Below are 15558 nucleotides of genomic sequence, written 5' to 3' on the forward strand. Positions count from 1 at the left end.
GCTTTTTGGCTCGTCTGCCTTAGCTGTGGGGTTTGAATCTCTCCCTCCCGCCGCCCCCCCCCCCATCCCCACCCCCGGGACTGCTTTTAGGCAGTTCTGGATGAGGGAGATGATGATGGGAGATTTGGGGCCCTTCTGTGAGGACGGCTGCTTGCTTAGGGGTGCTGAGGAGGGCCTGGAGTGGGTGTCTAGACCAGCCTGCGGAGGGGCCAGCAGCACTGCTGGGTTTCCTTTAGTTTCATTCCCCAAACCCTTTTCCAGTCTCCAAGGATTTCTGAACATGTTCCTGGCATGATGGAGGGCACCATCCTGTGCTGAGGGGCAGGCTTTTTCATTCCTAAGGGTATAGGCCGGGTGTGGGGGACCGAGTGCAGAAGGAAGCAGGTGTCCTGGCTCAGAGCTGGTTCTTCACGGAGGAGGAAATGAGGAAGGAGAGGGAGGGAGGGCACCACCCCAGGCAGAGGGGCCGGGGCTGGTCTTCCGAGGCAGTAGGCATGGCCTAGGCAGTGCCAACCCCCCACCCCCTCCGTCCTTTGGTGGTGGTGGCGAGGGAGGGAGAGAGGGGGTGTTGGGGGGGGGTGATCTGGGCCAGTCCAGCCTCCCAAAGCCCTTGCCAACCTGGGTCCTGAAAGGAGCTGCTGTTTTCTGAGCCATCCCCCAGCCCCCACCCGGAGCCCGAGCAGCCAACTGGTCTCAGTGGATATCAAATGGCAATGACTCTACTGAGTGGAGGGGGGAGGCTGCATTATGGTTCCATTCCTCCTGTGGTTCCGATGCCGAATCCCACCGCGGACCCCTACCCTGAGGAAAAGCTTTGTCCCCAGCATCACCCCCACATCCAGTCTATTGTGTGGGAGGATTCTCTGTCTGCCCTCTGGCATCCCCATCTCCTCCCTGTGCCCTGTTGAATGGCACCCGTGCCCCTCTGAGCGCGTTTATAGCGCTAGCTCAGCTGGACTGGGCTACGAGGGAAGCGTCTGGCAGAAGACCCAGAGGCCTTTTCCCCAGGGACCAGAGAGGCTGGGACAGTAGGGTCTGAGTGGGCTCAGATGTCCCCTGGGGTCACCCAGGGGGTGGGGGTGGGGTAAGGGGTTTAGGGCTCTGGGGGGTGAGTTGTGCAGGAACACGCACTTCCTCCGAAGAAAAAGGCCTTCTGGGTCTCCTAGCGAAATGTGCACAAGATGGAAGATAGGCTGGGCCCCAGGCATCGGTGGGAGGAAGAGAGACATCGGGCAATGGAGCACCTCAACTTTCCTGCCAAGAGTTATTTAGGACGGAAGCAAAAACCTCCACTCTCCCTCCCCTCCCTGGCCTAGATTCTCCTCTTGCCTGACTGGTCAGTGCTACTGTCCAGCCGAGGCCAAGCTGTCCAGGACAGTGGTGAGGCCCCGGGAGGGGTAGAGAGAAGGGATCATACGAGGCACACCGTTGAGATGAGACAGCAGAAAGACTGGAGAGGAGGAGGAGATTGGCATCCTAGTGTCTTAGCACCCAGCGGAGGGTGGTTGCTGGGGCAGGCCCCGGGGAGCAGAGCTTTGGGTGTTTACACGTCACCTCGCTCTGCCACAGGCTGAGTTCAATGCTAATCTTCCTTCATGTCAGTTTAACATGTGTGTTGCCACCATTCTTCATGGAGACAGTGCATCTAGGTGGCCCCTCTTCATCCCCTCCCCCGTCAGAACCTTGAAAGGGCAAAGAGAAAGGGATTGTGGGAAAAACCCTCCCGTGGGTGTCTGCTAGCTTGGAGCTGGATTTGAGGCGGTGGGGAGGCGGGAGGGGCTGGCTCTGGAATGTGGGAGAGAAGGAGGAACTGAATGAACTGTGTGGTTTGCAGAAAGAGGTTGGAGAAGCAGGACCCTGAGAGACCTGAATTAACACGTCGGGCCTCCAAAACGGAGTAATATAGTAAGGGTGTGTGTGTAAGGCCCTCTGCTCCCCTTCCAATGGCAGAAGAGAATGGTGTGAGGCTGGGAATGGCGTGAGGCTGTAGCTGGAAGGACGTAGGTTAGAGTTCAGGAAGCACATTTCATACAAGGAAAGAAATCTAAAATAAAGATTGGGGCAGAAAGGGAGACCACCTTCTGGACCAAAACCAACCAACCAACCAAACAACCAACCACAAACAAACACACCAAAAAAATCCCCAAACGAGAAAGCCCGTGGTGAGGACTTCTGAGCGGCGCCGTGAAGCCCAGATAGGCACAGGGGTTTACGGTGCAGCTAAGGGGATGGCATCCCATGCCCAGGGCTGCTCCCTGGCCCCTTTCCGTCCTGGCTGTGCCTGGCAGGCAGTCGGCACTCGTTACGTGCACAGCCTTGGAGTCAGGCTTCCTGGGTTTGGATCCTGGTTTCAGCACTTAGCTACACAAGTGTCCTCATCCTGGCGATGGGGCCGATATAATAGGTGAGGAGTGAAAGGGTCGGTGTTTGTAAAGGGCTTGGAATGGCGCTCAGCCTGGGGAAAGGGCTCTGGCCCTTTCTGCTCTGTCATTTGTGCTGGCTCGTGGGCCTTGCCCCAGCCCTGGACTGTGGGTTTTCTGAGGTTCTAGATCCCCATCTCTCCACCCTTCCAGAGTTTGGGAAGGTGGGAGCATTTTCATGCAGTCTAACGTGGGAGAATTCTCATGTAGTCCCTGAACACATGATGAGGTTCCTGTCCTTATTCCAAGAGGCTGACCAGCACCAGGGCCTGGGTCCCCACACCCATAGCCCCTTCCCCCCAATGTTTTCACCAAGCAGATGTCCTGTCTTCAACTCAGATCTAAGAACAGCTGTTGAACTTCTTCCCCAGTCTCTTTCCCCATTCTGAGCAACTTCTCTCCCTCAGCTTCTCTCTATCCCACCTCTCACCCCTGACCCCGCATGACCTTGCTTGTTCCTCTCCCTGCCTAGGTTTGCCCCGCACCTTCTCTCAGGTGTGTGCTCACTGCTCTTCTTCTGTCAGCCCGTCCCCCTCATCAGCCCGGATGTCCACGAAATGACCTCCCTGCCTTCAGCCAGTCCCTCTCCTGACTCCCTCTACCACAGAACTGTCACTGACGTCATCTCCGTGAAGCATCCGTTTTATCTTGCTCCTTTCCTCCTAGATATCCCTGTTGGTTCTCAGATGGAAACTCCCAATCATAGCCTTTAAGATACTTTAGTAAGCCTTTCCCCACAGTCCCCTCCAGCACCCCCATTTTTGGGGACTGCTCCATTCAGACCTTGTTCCAGGGGAATATACTGGTACTCAATGGCAATTCTGAGCCACGCTCTATCTTCCACTCTGGGCCTTCACACGGGCCATTCCGAGTCTTACCCCTCCTGCCAATCTCCATTCCTCTGTGTCCCTATCGGCTCTGTCATCATGTCCCCCCTCCTCCTCAGCAACCTGCTTGTCCCTTGTCCCTTGTTTCTGTAACTTTGCCCAGGATACCCAATGCAGTGGTGATGTTGGAGGGGACATCCTGTCCCCCTCATTACACGGGGGCTCCTCTAGGGTTAGGCCTCTGTGTCAGATAGCAGGCTCCCCGAAACAAAGGCCTCTCTTTCTGCCTCAGACCCTTGGCCCCAGCGTGCCTGCTGACCAGCTTGGCTCTAACTAGGAAACCTTTCTGATGGCTAATTCTGGGGGGAGGACCCTGGCTTTAGAGGCCATGGAGTTTTGGAGTAGGGTGTATGTAAGACCCTATTATCAACTCTCAAGGGAACCTCAAGAGAAATCCCTCTCTTATCAGCCACTGGTCCCGTGGAGACAGCATCATCTGAAGATTATAAGCATCAGACCCGAGAACCCCCAATTTCCAGCCCTTTCAGCACTGTTGGCCCCAATGCAAAAATCCATGTGGGTGTTCAGGCCCCTCAGAGCCTTTCTCTCCTCACCAGGGAGGTGTGCTCTGCCTGATGCTGGGCTTGTCAGCAGGTATACAAAGTGGAGCAAGGGCCAAGGTCAGGGTCTAGTCTGGACAGCCCCATTGTCTCGAGCATCCCTCTGAGCAGGGGCTTGCAAGCTGGGAGACGTGCAGGGAAGTGGGATGTAGCCCTGACATCTTAGTCTTACATTACCCCTGGGACTGTCCGCTCATCTCTACCTTTACCATGGGACCCCAGCACATACCTCCTCCCCACATCCAAATCTCCCTGTTTGACCCTCTGATAAAAAAAAAAAAAAAAAAAAAGACACAGCCTGGCCAGCCTGGCTCAGTGGTTGAGTGTCGACCTATGAACCAGGAGGTCATGGTTCAATTCCCAGTCAGGGCACATGCCTGGGTTGTGGGCTCCATCCCCAGTGCAGGAGGCAGCCAATCAATGATTCTCTCTCATCATTGATGTTTCTATCTCTCTCTCCCTCTCCCTTCCTCTCTGAAATCAATAAAAAAATATATTTAAAAAAATAAAGTCACAGGCGACTGTCAAGAAGAGAGGGCCAGTATGTCTGAGCCTAGGCTGTGATTCTCAAACTTTTTGACCTCAGGACCCTTTCACACTCTTAAAACCTATCGAAGATATCAAAGAGCTTTTGCTTATGTGGGTTATAGCCATTGATATGTTAGAAATAAGGACTGAGGCCCTAGCCGGTTTGGCTCAGTGGATAGAGCATTGGCCTGCAGGCTGAAGGGTCACGGGTTTGATTCCCGCACATGCCCGGGTTGTGGGCTTGGTCCCCAGGAGGGGAAGTGAAGGAGGCAGCCACTCAATGATTCTCTCTCATGATTGATGTTTCTATCTCTCTCCCCTCTCCCTTCCTCTCTGAAATCTATAAAAATATATATTAAAATAAAATAAAAAGCATGTTGTAAAAAAGTAAGAATGGAGGAGACTTAAATAGCTATTAATTTAAAAATAACAACAACAAAACCATTGCATGTCAATGTAAATGCCGTTTTTAATGAAAATAGCCATATTTTTTAAAAAAAAGTTTAGTAAGAGTGGCAATGTCTCACATTTTCACAACTCTTTTAAGGTCTGGCTTAATAGAAGACAGTTGACTTCTTGTGTGTGCATCTTAATTCAACATGTTGCAGTATCACATGTCATGTAGCTTCTGGAAAACTCTGAACACTCATGAGAGAATAAGTGAAGAAAGCAAACAACACATTAGCATTGTTGTGAAGATAGGTTTGACCTGGGAGAGCCTTGAAAGGGTCTCAGGAACCTCCAGGGGCTGCAGACCACACTTGAGAATTACTAGTCAAGAGGCACCTTGGCTAATCTGGCTGTCCTGGCTGGTCTCCCCAGCTGCCCATGGCCTTTTGAACGTTTTCCTGGGGATGGATTATGGGGCCATGGTTAGTCATGTGGGTTCCAGAGACAGACTACCTTCCTGAGCTTGAATCTCAATTTTACACTCACTCGCTGTGTGACCTTGGGCATATTATTAACATCTCTGTGCTTCAGTTTCCTCATCTATAAACTAGGGCTTTAAAAAAGTGCCTGCTTTGTAGAGCTGCTGAGAACTAAATGACAGAACACTAGAAAAGGGCTCAGCATAGTGCGGAATAACGTGAGCTCTTATTCAACCCTTACCCCCGGTGCACTGCTCATCGGCCCAGAGAGCAGGGAGCTACAGAGGAGATTCTTTCTGCATTCCAGATGGGGCTTCTCGGCCCAGAGGGGGAAGATACTTGTGCCAGGTCCCAGGGAGAGTCACCAGGGTTGTTGGGCCCTGAACCCCGAGTTCTAACTCTGAGCCCTGTGCTCTTCCACCAGACATTTCGGGGGGCAGGGGGAAACCCCAGGTCCTGAGACGGGGAAAGAACCTGAGACGGGGAAAGAAGCAGACCTTACCTTTCCCCCAGCAATTCAGGTGAGCCAGTCAGGGCCCATGGGATACACCAGGGAGCCTTGAAGGCAGAGAGCAGGAGGACTTCCTGACATCACAGCAACCTAAAGAGGAGAAAGCCAGAGACAAGCTTAAGCCCAGAGATCTTGCTGTCTTGCCTGCGGGGAACAGTTCTGCGAAGTGGCCCCGCCCTCTCTCCTGGGGGTCACTGGCCCTAGGGACAGAGGAGTCCCTGACTGGGCAACACTACCTCTCAGGTGGTGCCCCAGCCCCTCCAGGGCATCGTCTGCTCTCAGCGGTCCCCGCTCCAGACCCCACTCTTTCCCAGGCTCCCCTGGCCTGGCCCTCGGTGCTGAGGCGGCACAGGGCAGGCACTGCACTGGGGAAAGGCAAGCTGCTGGGGCTGAGGTGATCCTGGGGTGCGGAGGGGCTGGGGGTCCCGGGCAGGAGAAGAGGAGCCTCTCCCACAACGTGGAGAAGGGGTTGAGGCAGATGGGGAGACAGACAGATATACACGGAGGAAGAGCTAGTCCTGGCTCTTGGGCCCTAAGCTGGGCTGCAGGCACCCCACATTCCTTAGAAGCCCAGGACCCCCTCCTGCCCCCATGCACACACTTTCTGGAGGCTCAGCTCCCACCCGAAGCCCCCAAGCTGACAACTCTGAGACGTGGCAGGCTTAGGTTTGAGGTCTTGCTGTCAGTTGCTCCGTTTTTCCCCTGCCCACAGAATTCCCTTGAATAAAGGGTAAAACGGAGGCAAAAAGTGGGTGGCCTAGATGCCCACCGCTTCTCTCCGGAGCCTGCCTGGAACCGAGGGGCCTCCCACGGCCCTCCCCCATCCCACCAGCCCCGTAGCTTTTTCCACTTGGAAGATCCTTTCTGGCGAGTGGCAGGTTTGGGGACTCTGGTCCAGTCTCCCTGCCCTGTCTCCTGGGTAGTGCCCTCCACCACCCCCAACCCCTGTGGGCTAAGACCAATTCAGTCTCAGCCCTGCCCCACCCCCTGCCTCCCCTGGCGTGGCCAGCAGCCCCCTACCTCCCGCCCTGGGCTGTGGGACAGGGAGAGGGCTGAGGGGCTGGCTCTGCATACTAATGTCCTGCCCATTGTCAAAGCCCCTTTGTGCCAGAGAGCTCCATTGAGGCGGCTCAGGGGCGGGCACAATGGGGGCTCTGTCCCCAAGTTCCCCCCCAACAGTCACCTGCTTTCAGAGCCTCCCCGCCCCACCACCCCCCACACGCCCCAGTGTCCGGAGGGCCCAGAGCGCCTGGGGGAGTGGGCCCAGGGCTGGGTGGGGGGAAGGGTAGGAAGTCCCCACCCCCACCCCAGGCTGGGGAAATGGGCACTTGGAGGGGAGAGGCCCAGCTGGCAGGCAGGGCAAGGGCAGCTTGTGGATGGAGCTGGCACGCAGGTTCTGTGCAGCCAGCGGAGGGGAGGAGAAGGGACGCAGCCTGCCCGCTCCTCGCTCCTCGGTTCCTCGTGCCCAGCTCGGCCTGGCTGTGCCTCTCCCCCTCCACCCACCGCAGGACTCATATATGCAGAGGCACACAGGCACACACTCATCTATGCAGCCCCACACATGGCACGGGGCTGGGGGGCGGGGAGGGGCGACGTGCCCAGACACAGCAGCTGCCCCAGGCCCACAGACCTGCACGCCCGCCACCATCCACTCGCAGATGCCCCTGCACACCCCCACCCACCCCTCCTTTCCCCCTGTACCCCCTCCACCAGCCTCAGCCAGCTCAGCACCACTCCGCCCCCCCTCCATGCCCTCTCTGGCCCCTGCTGCTCCAACACAGGTTATAACAAGTTTGCACTTGTTGTGACCTCAAGAATGTGGCCCTGGGGCGGGGAATGTCCTGCTGCCCCAAACCCACTTGCTTATTCGTTAACCACAGACACCGCCTCTGCTGAACTCTGAGCACAGTGCCCCCCATCTGACCACGGAGGAGTTGGGTGGGCCAGGGCCCCGTCCCCCACCCCCAGCTGAGCTAAGCATGCAGGAGGTGCTTTTTGAGGGTCATTATCTGCTTCTTGGCTTCACTCAGATGACCCCCTGTGGAGTTTTCACGGAGCTATCTTTACCCACCTTTCTTGGGAAGGAGTGGGGGGCATGGAGGGGTGGTGGGTAGGGAGAACAATGGGTTCAGGAGCCTTAACTAGGATTCTGGGTCTAGAAAGAACCTCAGAAGGTCACCTTGACCCTTCCACTGTCTCTAGGCAGAGTGAGCCTAGATCTCTTCATTCCTGACTGTCCCCCTAGCCCACTCCTCTCCAGACTCGGGGTGGCTGGGGAGAAAGCCCCACTGCCTTCTTGCTGGGGTTGAAGAGTCTGCGATCTCTGTTGAGTACATGGCCTTCATGATGCCTGGCTCTGACCCTCCCTGCCAACATCCTATGTCTGTGTAAGGTTCTGTAGGGCTGTCTATACCTCTCCCACCATTCTGGTCTGAGGCATCTTCTGGAAGCCCAGAGCAGGTGACCTAGAAAGGGAGCTAGATGGAGGGCCGACCAGGACCCCAAGATCTGAAGGCTGCTTGCACCACGCTGTGTGGGACCAGGGGTGGTGGATGGGGTCACAGCTGCAGAAACTCGGGGGGAGAGCTAAGCTGATATTGGTTTGCTTATCTGCTAACACTATCGAACACGGAGCTGCAGCTCCGGGGTGTTTTCCTCACATCAGAAAGGCACACACCCTTGCAGGGCCTTTCCATTCCTTAGCCCTGCTCCTCACCTGGCATGCTCCCTCTGTGGCTGCAGGACCTTGCTGAAGCCACCTACCTCATCCAGAACACACCGCCCCGACCTTCACACCCTGGTGTGGTTCTTCTGCCTCCAACTGCCCCTTCCAATGCCCCCTGTTGGAGAAAGAGCCCCCCTGAAATATAACTCCAACCTCTCCAGCGGCACTCTGGCATTGGCTGCTGAGAGAGGGCGGACAGGGATAGAGTCACCTCTGAGTCTATTCTGCATCTAGTCAGTGTCTTCATGCCACCCCTACAGAACCTTATAGAGACAGGATGTTGGCAAGGAGGGTCAGAGCCAGGCATCATGAAGGCCATGTACCCATCCTTCTCTTAAAACAAGGAAACTGGATAAGGAATAAGTAGAAAGTTGGGGAGTGGGTAGATTCCTACCAGGGTGACCCCCCCTTAGAATACTCTGTGTGAGGGTCAGAGGTTGTTCCCCATACATGAACCAGGAGCCCTGAGAAGGAAAGGAAGTTGAGAGAACCCCTATCAGGGAAGATGGCTCAGTTTCCTGAATATGCACCCTGAGTATAAGGTCCCTATGGGTCTCTAGCTCCACCAAGGGTAAAAATCAGAATAAACTGCTTAGGCAGCAGCAGGTAGATTTTGACATAACAGGAAGCGTGTCCAGGGTATCAGGTATTACTAGGCAAAGGGGAAGGATGGAAAGAGAACTCACACCCCCTGATGAGAAAGAGAGGTGTCCTGTTGAACAAAGGCTGGTGGCTAGGCAGGGGGGATAGTTCCAAGGTCGCTCAGAGCCCTTGGAGGCCGTGGGATTTCCAGCTCTTTCAAAGAAGTCTCCTGCCCATTTCCACACTCCCAGCCGAGGGCATCATTGAATCTGCCCCCTCTCTATGGGCCAGCTACTTGCCATTTTTTCATGATCTTGATGGCGTGTTTCTGGGCCAGCTGCTACAGGGGTGAGGAGGATTCCTGATACCTGCTGATGGGTGGGGCACATTGGACACCGCCTGGGCTGCAGCTGTGGTTGGACAGGGGAAGAGTTCAATGGATAATGTCCCAAGGTTGGCTCCCCACCACCTGGCCCTTCAGCACCCCAGGGCCAAGAAAGGATCTTGCAGGAAGAGGGAGGTTGGGACGAGGAAGAAGGCCAAGGTTATTGCCCTGATCCTGATTGCAGTCACATGTGCTACTAGCTAGCTGTGTGGTCATGGGCAAGTTACTCAGCTTTTCAGACCTGGGCTTCTTCTTCAGTGAAGTGAGGGACTGAATGGGGTGACCACAGGTGCCTCCCAGCATGGATGTTCTATGACCGTGCGTTGGCTAGGTGAAAAGCATGGGCTTCGGTTTAAGCAGACCTGGGTTCAACTTCCTAGTGGTCTTTCTGTAGTTTCTGAATCTGGTTTCCACACCAACAATACGAGGGGAATGGCACTACCCACCTCCCAGGGAGGATAGGATGATGTGGTGCACAGACTCCCGGCACAAGGCCGGCTCACTGTAGGGCCTGCGGTGGGGAGGTCCCTGGCACTGTGGCAGCACAGGGGAGGGGCCTCACATCCTACTGGGGGTGTGGGCATCCGAAAGGGCTTCCCAAAGGAAGTGACATCTAAGCTGAGGCCTAAAGTGGGTGTAGAAATTAACCAAGCAAGGTGAGAAGAGGAAGAGAGCTCCATGGAAGAGGCCCTGTCATTTGCCAAGAACTGCAGTTGGTAAGAGAAAGCAGAGCCTCGTCGAGAGCTGAGAGCAGCCTAGTGAGGCCAGAGGACAGTGTTGTGAGGGGCGGGAAGAGGATGGAGAACACGGGCACTGGAGCGGCAGCAGAGGTCAGGTTATTGTGGCCTCTGTCCCACCTAGAATCCTAGGGACTTCAGAGCTGGTGCCCCTTTGCTTCCCCTCCATCTTCCTTTTCCTACTCCTCTTGCTCCTTTTCTCCCAAGTCTCAGTCCTCCTGTCCTTGGTCAGTGGGCACAAAGAACCACTGGGCTCCTCAGAAGGACCTCATTGGTCCAGGGAGAAGCTCAAGTTCAAAGCTGTCCTGCTCTGGAACAGTTTCTGGCCCCTGCCTGAAGTTTTCTGCCTTTCTGACACTATGAAAGAGGAATTTATCTCCCACAGAAGACTCTGGATTTCTGGCATTGAGGCCCTACTGTTAAGTATTGTGCCTTGGTTTCCCCATCTGGACCCCTCATTACAGAGAGCTGGGAGAGGGCAGTGTGGAGTGAGGACTGAGGGAAACTAGAGAAAAGATGGCTCTTCAGCTTGGAGTAAAGGCTGATGGGGAGACCAAATTGGTGCCCCCAACTGTTGGGAGGTGGACACTTCAATCGGAAGCTTGGAAGGAGAACTTCCCAGGGAGGAAGCATGTTACACACCAAAAAGGGGCCCGAGGGAGGAAAAAGGAATGTAGACCAACCCCACAGGTTCTTTTAGGCAAATATATATATATAAATCTATATAATAAAAGCCTAAGTGACCGTTCCGGCAGAACAACCAGTCGCTATGACGTGCGCTGACCTCCAGGGGGCAGACACTCAATGTAGGAGCTGCCCCCTGGTGATCAGTGCACTCCCACAGGGGGAGCACCGCTCAGCCAGAAGCTGGGTTCACGGCTGGCAAGCGCAATGGCGGTGGTGGGAGCCTCTCCTGCCTCTGCAGCAGCGCTAAGGAGCAGCGAGCCAAGCGGTAAGGAGCGAGCAGGCAGGCGGGCGGTAAGGAGCGAGGGGTCCTGGACTGTGAGAGGGCACAGGCCGGGCTAAGGGAACCCCCCCTCAGTGCACAAATTTTGTACACCAGGCCTCTAGTAATAAAAATAAAATAAAATTAGCTAAAGCTCTGTATTAGGCACTGAGGAGGATACAAAGATGAACAAAGCATAGGTTAAGAACCAGTTCAGAAAAGATTCTATTTGGGAAGATGGGCAAGGCTCTTCCTGGAAGGAGTGGGAAGATTAATTTACTCCCGTGGGAGCTGCTCCTGAGGGTCCTTCCACACTGGGGAGTGACTCTCCTGCCTCCCCACTACACTATGTCTTGGACCCCCACCAATGAATCGCCCAAGCCTTCCCTCCCCGCTAGCCAGTGCAACCTATAGGATCACAGAGAAGCAAGTGTATAGAGGAGAGGTCTTGAGCTGGGATCTAGTCTGCCTGCCTCTCTTCTCACAGGTAAGGAACCCCACTAGTCCCAGGACCCTAAGGAGCAGGTCCCATCAGCTTGGCCCCTCTCTGGTTTCTCAGATTCTGGTAGCATATCTGGTGACAGCTCAGTGGCTCACTGGCCTCCACCCCAAAAACCTTATCTCCTGAGGCCTGGCCATACAGGGCTTTGAGAAGCCTGCCAGCTGCCTGGAGCCACCGAGGCTGGGGACAAGAAGGAGGGCAAGGGGCCAAAGGGCAGTGGCCGAGGAACTTAGCTCCAGGCAGCTCCCCTCACTGTGTACCACTCAGCAGGGGCGGGGGGAGGAGAGTTTTGAAGGGGGCCTCTTCTTGGGAATTATAGGGAGGTGGAATGAAGCATAGGGGGTTGGAAGCCTCCTCCAATTCTGGGGCTATGATAAATCCTACCCCACAAATCACTGTTCCCCTAGAGAAAGGAGAAATAAGGCATCATCAATCCCACCAGGGTGTGGAAAAGCAATGTGACGAAGTTCACAGAGGTTCTGGCTCAGCTGTTAAATGACTGTCAGCGGGTGACTTTACCTGTCTGAGCCCTTGTTTCTCTAATTTAGTAGATACTTTCCTTCATCTGCAAAGTAGGCTAATAGTAATATCATATATTTGTCTAAGGGCCTTGCAGATTTCACCTACTTTATCTCCTGTAACCCTGACCACACAATGGAAGGTTTTATTGCCTCCTTAGGTGAAGAAACTGAGCCCTACAGAGATTAAGAGATTGACTGAAGTTCCCATAGCTAGTAAATGACACAGACCAGGATGGCAAATAGTGGGAAAGAAAAATAGATAGGGACTCTGGCTGTGACCCAGACATGCCAGGATAACAAATAGGTTTCATCTGGTAGGCCAACTCCATTTGATTGAAAATGGCTCTCGGTATCACCACGTTGAGAAAGATTCTGAGGCTCAGTGAGAAATAAAGTGCTGGGATGAACTAGTGATATCTGTAAAGGGCAAGGTTCAGGGTTAGTGGTGGCCCACATGCTGTCTGTTAGACATTCCTAGCCCATAATCAGAGCAAGGATTTCAAATTCAAGTATTTTTTCTTTTCTATTTTTAAAATATGTTTTTATTGATTTTAGAGAGAGCGGAAGGGGGAGGGATAGAGAGATAGAAACGTTGATGAGAGAGAGACAATGACTGGCTGCCTCCTGCCTAGCTCCTACTAGGGATCGAGCCCGCAACCCCTGCATGTGCCCTGACCGGGAACCGAACCAGGGACCTCTCAGTTCATGGGTCGACATGGCACTCAACCACTGAGCCACAGCGGCTGGGCCCAAGTCCTTTTTTAGTACTAATCAATTAAGCTAAATGAAAAGGTAACAGCTTAAAAAGAAAACTAAGATGTAGTCTCTGCCCTCTAAGAGCTCACAATCTTTCAAGAAGGACAAAGGTGCTATCTTGATGATGTGGCAAAATGTCCTAGCAACATAGAGGAAGAGTAAGTCCTTGTGGAGGGCATTCTGGGCAAAGGGAACTGCATAAGCAAAGGCCTGGGACACGCAAGTGGAGTGCAGCCATGTTGGAAGAACAAATGGAAGTATCAAAGGAGAGGCTGTGAAAATTAGGGTGGAATCAGATGGTGGAGGGTTCTATGCCAAGAGTTTGGGCTTCCTTACAAAAGCTGTGGAACTCATTAAAGGATTTAAAGCAAGAGCAGTGGGAAAGGCCCTATGGCAGCTGAGGTGGGTGGAGGTGAGAAAGTGAGGCGGGTGCGGGAAGAGCAGGAGATCATTGCAACATTTCAGGTGACAGAGAATATGAGGCTGAACGGGGGAAGCCTCCAAGGAGGTGGAGAGGAGCCCTTAGAGGCAGAATTGATAAGACCTAGTGACCAACTTGATGAGGGGCAAGACAGAAAGCCAGGGTACTGAATGGATGGTGATGCTGTGAACAAGAAGGGAAGCAGAAGAGATCTGAGACAGGACATGAGTCTGAACATTAAAGCTGGAATGACTCACGTAGAGGGAGCCTGTCAGTACTTGGACAGACAGGCAGAGGTGAGGTGGAATCCACAGGAGGGGCTGAAACAGCTGAGGAAGGGAGGTAGAGTGGTTAGAGATGAGAGCCAACAGGTAAGGGTCAGAGGAAAGACCACAGCAAGAGAGACTGATAAAAAATAATAGAGAGGGGCTGTGGCCAGTGTGGCTCAGTTGGTTGAATGTTGTCCTGTGCAGCTAAAGGTCACTGGTTTGATTCCCATTCAGGGCACATGCCCAGGTTGCGGGCTCTGCATGCAGGAGGCAGCTGATGGAGAAACATCCATCTCTCTCTGTCTCTCTGTCTCTCTGTCTCTCCCTCACCCCCCTCCCTCCCTCTCTCTCCTTCTCTCCCTTTCTCTTTTTCTAAAACATCAATAAGAACATATTTAAATTAAAAAGTAATAGCAAGGGAACCTAGAGGACAAGGTCAGAGAGTACCACGGAGACTCTCCTCATATTTAGTGCTTCACTAAGCTCTTACATGTATGCTCTCAACGCATTCTCCCAATGCCATTGTGGAGAAAGTATTATTAGGTCCTTTTTGCAAACAAAGGAAATGGGAACTCAGTGATTTGCCCCAAATCACGCAGCCTAGAAGTGGCAGGGCTATGTAATGTCTATTTAAGTTCTACAAAATCAGTGGGACCAAGGACTGAGAAAACAACCTTGGATTTAATGACTGGAAGGTCAGCTGTGACCTTGGAGAGAGCTCTGTGCTGTTCAACTGCCACCCAACCTGGCTGTGTGCATCAAGTGGAATTATTTCTGATGTGTTTTGTAGACTGCAGAGCCTCATGGTCTACAAGTGGCTGGTACTCCTATTTTTACTGTTATTAAATATTAGCACATGGAACCATTATGGTATTGCTGACTGGGATGCAAGTTTGTAAACTGGCAATTTCATATGGTTCAACCTAATAGTACTAGTAAAAGGAGTAGGCTGGGGTGGGGGAGTCTATGAGAAGGCAAGCTACAGAGCCAAGGCCTGCCCTGTGGGGCTGGGGAGCCCTGCCCTCTGGTGGTAGGGAGGCAAATCTTCAGAGCTGGGCAGAGAGGGGCAGATACCTGATGAAGCTTCAAGTTTGTAGGAGTTCCCCTCATCTCCTGGCTACCCCTGCCCCCATCTGTAATCTTATCAGCCTCCTCTGCTGTAATAGCTGGGCGGGGGTGAACGCTCTCGAGGGGGCTCTGTCCGGAAGAATACTTCTAATCTCTAAACTGGTATGAACCCCTCCATCAGTATCTTTGGGGATCCGTTGGATATAGACTCCCTCTGCGGAGAGTCTCAGGAGCTGAGGCCAGATGACGAGTGATTAGAGGGCCAGGGAAGGCTGGCACATGAACAAGAGAGCCTGAGCAGACATCTTGGTCATCGCCTTGTTTCCACCTAACTCAGCCCAGACCCTCCGAGGTCTCCCCGTGTCCTTGGGAACCTCTTCAGTGTCTTGTCTTACTGAGAACAATAGAATAACAATGACAATAGACATTGTTACTATTCATGCTATTGCTTCCAGATATATCATAGTACTGACACGGATTTTTCTAGCTCTTCAGTGGAGGTAAAGAGGGATGGGTTAACATCAGGTAGATGTTCTTCTGAGGTGAGAACCCAGATGGGGCCAGGCCAGAGGCTCAGAATTGCCAGAGCTGGGGCTGGGGAGGCAGCGGTGCATCCTTTGTCCTAAGCTGAACTCTGCTCGGTGCCAAGCGCCTCACACAGGACCAGGATGTGCAGCCCGCTGCCCCAGACAGCCGGTAGGAGCAGACACCGTGGCCCAGTGATGACTCGGGGTGGGGTTTGCTGTGAGTGGGGTGGGGGGAGTGGGCAGATGCATCAAAGAGGCAGTGCTCATGTGCTCCTGTGCCAGGAAGTCATCCTCTCTCTCTGCTGGGGGGTGGGGGTGGGGTTCCTGCGATGCCCCTCTGGGCA

This window comes from Eptesicus fuscus, chromosome 22, assembly GCF_027574615.1.
Source record: "Eptesicus fuscus isolate TK198812 chromosome 22, DD_ASM_mEF_20220401, whole genome shotgun sequence".
Classification (NCBI taxonomy): domain Eukaryota; kingdom Metazoa; phylum Chordata; class Mammalia; order Chiroptera; family Vespertilionidae; genus Eptesicus; species Eptesicus fuscus.